We start from the raw sequence: 8,384 nt of genomic DNA on the forward strand, positions 1-8,384 counted from the left end.
ATAGCAAGAACACTTTAAAAAGAAGTGGCTCTATGGTAGGGGGTTAATCTCTCTGCTGCTGTGGTGGTGTCACCTTATTAAGTGGATAGCACATAAATACGCATCTCTTCTAGTGAGTAGCAGTAAAAATGGACAAATATTGTGGTTGATGAAGGAAGGGAGAATTTCTGTTGCTCACTGCTGAACAGTAAGGGATGGATACAGCATCAGCTTCCCCAGCGAGCCTTGGCACAAGGAAGTTATGAAGAAATACACACCTACACTGAAAGAAAAAAAACTAGAGAGGAGAAAGGAGGCTGAAGCCTGACAAAGTTCATGGCTACTGCAGCCATGCATCCCAACATTATTTACTGGACTAGACAAGAAAATCTATTTAACTGAAATTAGGAAACTGTGGGGAAAGAGATGTAATCTGGAAAGCACTACCCATTGTTTTTAAATTATCACCTTTACTCATGACTAGAAATGTATACATAGGGATAGAGGAAACTCAGTACTTCTTTTAGCCAAATTTGAATCCACAGTGGTTAATGCCTAATTCCTAGTGACAATGCAACATCTCCTGTACTTTTCCAGCAAAGATCAGCTTGTTATGATTATTAGCTAAAAATAACTGCACTGAATGCTAATTCAATGTTTAGTATCTCAGGCAAATGAGAAAGTGAAAGCCTGGCCTTAAAATGCCTTGACGGACAATGAGCAATCTCCTTTCCTGTCAGTGTGACACAAGTGCTCATATGCTGCACTTCAGCTCATTATCCAGCTCAGCCTTGTGAAGAGATGCACTGTTGTTCTTTCTGCTATTTGCAATTTTTTAACATTAAAACCTTATGATTCTGTTTTTAGAGATAGTCAGCCAACAGGGCTGCAGCAAGTGAGGAGGTGCTCAAATGCAGCAGCTGTGAAGTGGTACTTCTGTGGATATCAAATACCCTGAACAAAATCTTGAAATCTTTATGTTTGCTGAAATGGTGTAGGAAGGAATCATTTAAGTGCTGTTTCTAAATTAACAAACACTCCAGGAGATGCCAGGAATGAACAAAGGTTTGGAAAAAATAATAAACCAGCTTTAGAAAAAATACATATCTGAAGCGGCTACATTTTGTGTTGTTGGTTTTTCATGTATTGAAAAGATCCAAAGGGAACAGTTGCAAGATTTTCTAAAACTCCTGTATGGGCACAGTGCTTGCATACTGAATTCTGGAGCTCAAATTCTGGATCTCCTGATAATGAACAGACACCAACTCAGCTACTTCTGAGGGCTGACATTCTCAGACACCCTGCCTGTATTGTGCAAGATTATCTGCTTCTTCCTTCCTCATGAATAGCCTTCCTCAAAAAGCAGGGCAGTGTAGTATTCCTAAAATAGCAAATGGATGAACAAGGGTTAGTGGCTTTGATTCTTTGATCCTCAAAAGCAAAGAAGCACTAGACAGGGTATCCTTTGTATTCAGCATTTATATGCTCACCAAAAGACCATTTTCAAGGCTGAGCCTTAAGTTGTGTACCTGTGTGCAGTGCTGTCATACAGATGTGTCAGAGCTTAATACTAGATAACGTCAGTTCTATTTCAGCAGAGGCAAGATATTTGATCAGCTAAAGCTGAACGCACAGAATCTTTAACAAATGACATTTTCCACATGAAATTGCGTCCATACGTACACAGCTAACAAAGTTGAAGAGAACTAACTCCAGTGGGCCTCAGTTGCTCCAGTAAACACAGAGCGGTTATAGCCTGTGATTTGGCTTTGATAGGTTTAGAGGTGTTCCTGTAGCAGCCTGAAGTGTGTTTAGTGTGCTTGCTGGGATGAAGTGGGTGGACGGGGAAACCAGCAGTCTTTGACCACCACAATGTAACCTAGCAACAGGCTAATACTGCAAAATGTTTTTTCCTCTTTAGTGTCACACCTGCTTAATGAGCCATTCTGTTCTGTATTCTAACAACGGTGAATTGATTAATGGATAAAATGATCGCTTTTATGATACTAGTGACTGATTTTAAAGGAAATTTCTATCTGGCCTTCAGGCTGAAACAGTGAGATAAGGCAGGAGAATGATTTGAGTGATTTGTGTTAATGACTGTCCAGGATAAACTGTTTTTTCCTACTACTGCTATTTTCTGAGAAACCTTAGCTTGCTATCTCCGTTCTGGGGGTGTGGTTATGTTGTGTTTGTGTACAGCAGCAAGCAGAAGTAGCCCTGCAAAAACACTGCTTGACAATCTTTTTGCATGGAACTCCTGGTGGTAGTACTCACCTGCCTTATGCTGCTGCCTCAGAATGCTTCTGTATCTCCAGTCATAAGGCATTAGCCTCTGCTATCAGAGCTAAATAACTGTGGTTTTGGAAGCAAATACAAAACACTTGAAACAAAGCTGCAGTCATGGAGACAAACACTGAGCTTTATCATAAGAATATATTTGCACAGATTTCCCAAACTGGAAAAGTAGGAAACGCTGTTGGAAAATGAAATGAAACTGCAGCCATGGTGCTCAAGCCCACGCAGTCAGTCCACAGTCAGCACCTCTTGCTATTCCTTGGGCTTTCCTTTCCACTGCAGTTCTCCCAGCATGCTAAGTGCCCCTGCTTGGCTTGGAAGGTTCTCCAGGCTCTGTCAGCAATGCAAAGAAGGTAGCTAAGCACTGAGTTGAGCACTGTGCCAGTAGCAAAATGCTAGTGGAGTCAGAATTTGGGATTTCCACTGGACACAAAGCATATCAGAAAAAAATGAACTTTTCCTCCCTATCAGATATGTGCATATTCCTAGCGGTCTTTACTGTTCCTTTTTGGTGCTGTAAGGAAATAAACAGCAATTGTTGGGTTTTCTTAGCCAATAAAGTCAGCTGCAGCCAATATTTTCTCTACAGCAGTCAAATTGTTTCTTTGGATAAATTTGAAGACCTCTGGCAATACATTATTATTGTCAGCATAAAGATTTGAATGAAAATAACAAAGCTGGAAATCATAAGAGGTGTAGATCTCGTTAAAAAGGAGGTGCTTCATTTTAATCTATGGCCAAAGCCTCAGTCAGTAATCAACAAAGTGAATTGGACATTGAACATTGCAAGTTTTTTCTACTTTGTTATGCACAGATGTCTGGTTCCATTTCATACCTGATTATGAGCCAGGTGCTAAATTGACTTTGGCTACCTTCATAGGCCTAAGGAGTTCTTGGGGCTATCCCTAATGTAATTAAACATTTACAATCAATTAAATGAAAATTGTATAGCCTCATCATGCTAAGAGCTGCTGCTACTTCCATGAAAATTCTGCTTTTATATCATTAAGACAAGTTTCAAAGTGAATATTCCACAGTACTCAGACATTTAGGTAGCAAGCACAAACTTAGAATATTTATAAACAGAGAGTATGTGTGCCATTACTCTATCAGGTAGTGTTATTCTTAGAATAAAGATGCTGTAACTAAAATGCATTGGACCAGGCTGTTCAGGAATTAAAGATTAAAGGTGATGATAAATAGCCCAAAGATTTCAGTTCAGATACACACATCCAGCGCTGAAATCTTGGCTCTGAACACAGTGTAAAAACTCCGTTTTCCTGAGTAGCTATCAGAGTCTTACGTGGTTACTTTAGGTTCTGAACCTTCCAGCAAAACAGACTCCTCTGCCTGCTGAGTGTCTTGGCTCCTCTGGCAGGACTGTGCTGTGCAGACCGGGCATCTCCCCCCATGCTGTGCTGCTTCCTCTGCCTGGTACTATGCATTCCTTGCAGATAAGGACACTGTGTACTCCTTTGCAATTAGCAGTCACAGCAGAACTTAACCCTCATCTTAGTGTGATCTGTGCTTTGCTGCTGTTGCTCTTGACTATGAAGAGAAATGCCTTCAGATGAATTGACAGTCAAAACCAAAGCACCTGGGCAGCTGATAGGAGTGTAAGAGGATCTGTGTCTTTCAAATACAATGAATGAGAAAACAGTGGCTGTTAAATCAGGAAAAAGTGTTTTCTGCTACTTGATCATTTAAAGCTGTTTGGAACAGAGCCTTCGTGGGCTTTTCCTGTGTCCTGAAATCTCCTGTTGTCCTTGCTACTGAGTGGAGAAAGTCAGCAGAGCTTGAGGAGATGCTCTTACTTACTTCCTGAGAGGCAGAATAACAAAGAGTATGCAATTAAACTCCTCCTCTGCAGGAGGTTTTACAAGGATTTGTATGGAAAAGAGCCAGAAATAAAAAGGAAATGAAAGGAAACAATTGTATCTGGAAAAGTACTGTTGTCATGTGAGAGACTAAGTGCATACTAGGAGAATAGGAGCCTTGGCTGCAGATCTTCCACTTGGAAGGTGGCCTCCATGTAACAATTTGCCTGTTTGGAGAGCTGCTTGCACCTGTGCCACTGGAGGGTGCTGAAAATCTGCTGTGGGAAGGATTAAGAAGGCAGCAGCCAGCTGGAGCTTGATACGCTGCAGCACTAGGGAAGGCAGTCTGCTGCAAACAGCAGAGAAACACTCTTATGCGAAAATGGGATAAGGCAGGCAGCAAACACCCATGTTTGTGTGCAGCTGGTTGGGAGCAACAGGTGTCTGGAGGGCAGGGAGTTGTAATGAAGGCAGCTCCAGAGGTGGGACAAAATTCTGAGAACAAAATTAGCTTGGCATATGGATATTATTGTAGATGAGATCCTCAGTAGGGGCTTTTCATTTATTTATGTATTTCCTGATATGATTTGGCCCTTCTTGGAGTCCTTCAGTGTGAATAGCAATGATTGTAAATCCAAGTGCTAAGAGAAAGATTAAAAATAATTATTCACATCATAATTAATAATTTATGGTGCTTAGTTCAGAAATGGCCTCCTGCCTTGGAGCTGGGCTACTTTTTGCAGCACCCACATTTCTCTTGAGTGCTTTCTACATCCTTACAGGACAGCTGTGAAGTCCCTGCCACATCAAGTGCAGGCCTTAAAGTAAAATCAAGAGGTGGGAAAAGCTTGGGTCAGTGCTGCTCTTAAATGTCAGTATGAGCCGTGTACGCACTGATTTTATGTGTGGTTGACCACAGGGTGCTTCCCAGGCGAGCCTTGCCTTTACATACACAAGTTCAAGGTATGCATGGGCAGACATAGGCACGCCATCTGTATTTGTGAACGGGGGGCACCAACTCCCATGCATTCTGTAGCTCCTCATATGCAGCTCGGAGATGAGCTACTATAGATGTAGCCACAGCAATAGTGAAATGAGGTTGGGAAGGTGAGCGTGGAAGTGGAGTTGGGGCCAAGGTTAGGGCTGCCTTTTGTTGTAAATGGGCTGTTCTGCACTGAAACAGCTCTTCTGTGAACAAACAACATGGAGAAGGAGAAACTAGTCTGACACTCTGGAGTCTGCTCCCTGTAGTGTACTGGGAAACTGGAAGGTCTTCCAAAGTAGTTGTAGGTATGCAAGAAGACTGCAAGCAGGTTACAGCTGTGAGAAATAAGAGCCTGTCACATCTTCCTCTGTTGTAAAGTACTGAAGGTGTTCTCTTTCAGAATGCATTTCAGTACATCTGTAACGTGGCTGAAGATACGTAACTGAAACTCATCCAAGCTGCTCCCTTGATGTGCTGTTCCAACAGTGTTATAGGCACAGAAAAGAGAAGGCTATGCAGAAATGCTGCCTGTTACTAACACAAAAATGCTATTTGCAGATTAAGGAAATGTAATATGGCAGCTTCCTCACTTTTCATACTGTAGTGTGACTGGTGCTTCATTCTTTTCCCAGTACAGCAAGAACCTTTACGTAATAAAACCTTGCAACCAAATGGTATAACTGTTTTGTAATGGCTCTGCTGGTGGGGTGTTGTTGCTCTTGGGGCTATCCCAGCTTGATTTCTTTTCCAGGTTTTTTGGGAACACAGCCTACACAGGATTAGCTGTTTAAGAATGTTGACTAAGCACCATGAAGCTGCAGTTAGTGTCTTAGTGGCCCTTAGGATATGAACTGAAGCGTGCAGAAGGAGAAGGATTCTAAAATCTGTTGAAATGTACTCCAGTAAGAAGCTTCTTTGCTGATGTGTTTGGCTCCAACATCACTGTTGTAATGTTTTCTTTTTCCTTGTGGTGATGTCAGCTAGGGATACTGCTGCTTTCTTCCTCTCACCGAGGACTTTGTTCTGCTATGGAAATAATGTTCTAGCCATGGGTCATTGAACTTTAAATGGCAGATATAGTATGTGAATGTTATGCATGAACACCTGAAGGTGCAATTCAGCCAGTGTTCTGACTGTGGACTGTGAAGAGGTAATGACTCCTAGGGGGTGGGGTGAGAAATGGGGACAGCGTGTAAGTTACAGAATAAGATCTTTAACTCTTGGCTCTGTCCTGGAAAGGCAGTTTAAGCTAGGAGAAGACTTTCCATTTCTTCATGCCTTTTTTTTTTTCCCCCGTCCACATGAAGGGAAGAACAGGAGCAAGCCATGATGTACCTTGTAAAATAAGAATCCAATAGTGCATTGGTAGGCTGTGGAAGCATATTTTTCTGTGTGCTGTACACTTTGGGCTGGTGTTTTCCAAGACTTAAAGGACAAGGGTTAAAGAACAAGTTGCTTGATTCTCTTTTAGAGCACAGACAAGTGAGCAGGCTCTACAAACTGGAGGTGTTAACTAGAAGTAATCCAGTTGTTGATTTTGAATGTTAATCTTGTATGGTTTACAGAAGGTGCACTACCAGGTCTCTCTTTTCCTCAAGATAAACCGAGATTTCTGTTTGCTTTCCTTGTTTTCTTGATGCTCTTCCTCTGCTAGTCTTCCGAGAATGAGGCTCAGAAGCCACAGTTTGCAAGTTTAACTGATCATTAGAATGCCCCTAAGGATATGTCAGTTGCTGTGGTTTAACAAAATGTCAGTTGTGGAATAGAAAGCCATTAGGAAGAATATAGTGAGTCATTAATCTTGTTCAGCAATACTGCCTGAAAAGGTGGAGATGTGGGAGGATGTAATGCCTGATTTGATTATGACTTACCCCATTTCTGAAGGTTGAAGTTGTATTTCCTTTTCAAGGAAGGAAAGAATGCTGAGGATAGGATTCTGTGCATGTGTGGGCATATGTTTACTTTATCTGTTAGCAGCAAGTAATTATACTATAGCTTGTAACTTCAAACGGTTCCCCAGTGGGAATGCTCTGTGATTTTCCTTCTTCTGTCTCATAATAAGTTGAGAAAACAGTCCTGCTTTTGGATTCTCAGGCATGCATCTCACAGTAGCAGTAATGGAAATTCCATCCCAAAAATGACATCTGTCACTCTGGAGATGTGCCCCCGTTCTGTCAATTCACAACACCTAAAGAAACAGCACACATGAGGATTCCTGTCCAGCATGCATCATTTGTCTATTACATTTTTAGGACAGTTTTAAGACCAGGAGGATTTGGGCTGAATACTTTGGAAAACATGGAATGTATGGAATACATTTCCTTAAAATTGTGAATAATTGAAATTTTACAGTCTACTGCTTAGCTTCTACACAAGGGAAATGAAAATTGTTTATGAACAGAAGTAGCAGTACTTACACTTAATGTTATGAAAAGACTTGGACTCAGTTTTGAGCATCTAAGTTCTCTTACTTGTAAATAGGTCAATAATATATTAAAGGCTCCTGGTTGAAATGGTTAAATTATTGCTCTTTCAATTTGAATGAAGGCAAGATGTCAAAAAGTAGATTCTTGCTGGAGATGCCTGCCTTCCTGGGGTAGCAAATTCTTTCCTTTGTTTCTGTGTTCACAGCTGCTGCATTTGAGCATCTCCTCACTTGCTGCATCCTTGGACTTTGCTACCCTGCTGTCATTGCTTTCCATTGAGTCACAGTCACCGATGGCAAATGTTTTGTCTCTAGAAGAAAGAAGACGTGTCTGCATGAGGTAAACAGCATGAAGGGGCTGCACCGGCCAAGTCGTGAATGAGCTGATGCATAACTTCTTTTCCCTTTCCTATTCTGTCCTGGTATGTTGCCAGAGCCTGGTTGTCATGAGAGTACTTGGAGTCACTCCCTGAATAGTCTTTCAGACGGTGGGAATCTGGAAAATTTGGGTCAACCAGTTGCTTTAAGCAGGTATTACTTGACACGGTATTCAGTCTTTAAAGAACATTTCCCTAATGACAAAAATACATTTTTCTAAGTACGAAATATAACTCATAAGAGGGGTAGTAAAATTCAGACTGGCTTTCAGAGAGTCCAGTTTTCACTGGGGCATTTAAATGAAGAATACTTTTTCAGAAGTCCTCTGTACCTTCCTACTGTGTTAATTGACTTGAAAATTTGACAGCTTGACTTTGTGCTCTGCTGGGTGTTGAGAGGTCCTGAAATCCCAATTTTCCTTTTACCCTTTGAAGCCCTGGGTAACAGAATCACAATAAGCCCTACAAATCTTAATAGCTTCCTCCATGGCTTAACAGGCCTT

At 41.5% G+C, this 8,384-nt stretch overlaps 1 long non-coding RNA gene across 1 annotated transcript in view; it reads left to right on the forward strand.

Moving 5' to 3' along the window:
- The window catches only part of LOC125703042 (uncharacterized), a 33,190-nt gene extending 25,230 nt beyond the window's left edge, over positions 1-7,960 (forward strand). The window contains exon 4 of the long non-coding RNA XR_007380750.1: positions 7,711-7,960. This is a non-coding gene — a long non-coding RNA (uncharacterized LOC125703042). The remainder of the gene's footprint in view (positions 1-7,710) is intronic.
- The last annotated feature ends 424 nt before the right edge of the window (positions 7,961-8,384 follow it).

The sequence above is a fragment of the Lagopus muta genome, chromosome 20, assembly GCF_023343835.1.
Source record: "Lagopus muta isolate bLagMut1 chromosome 20, bLagMut1 primary, whole genome shotgun sequence".
NCBI lineage: Eukaryota > Metazoa > Chordata > Aves > Galliformes > Phasianidae > Lagopus > Lagopus muta.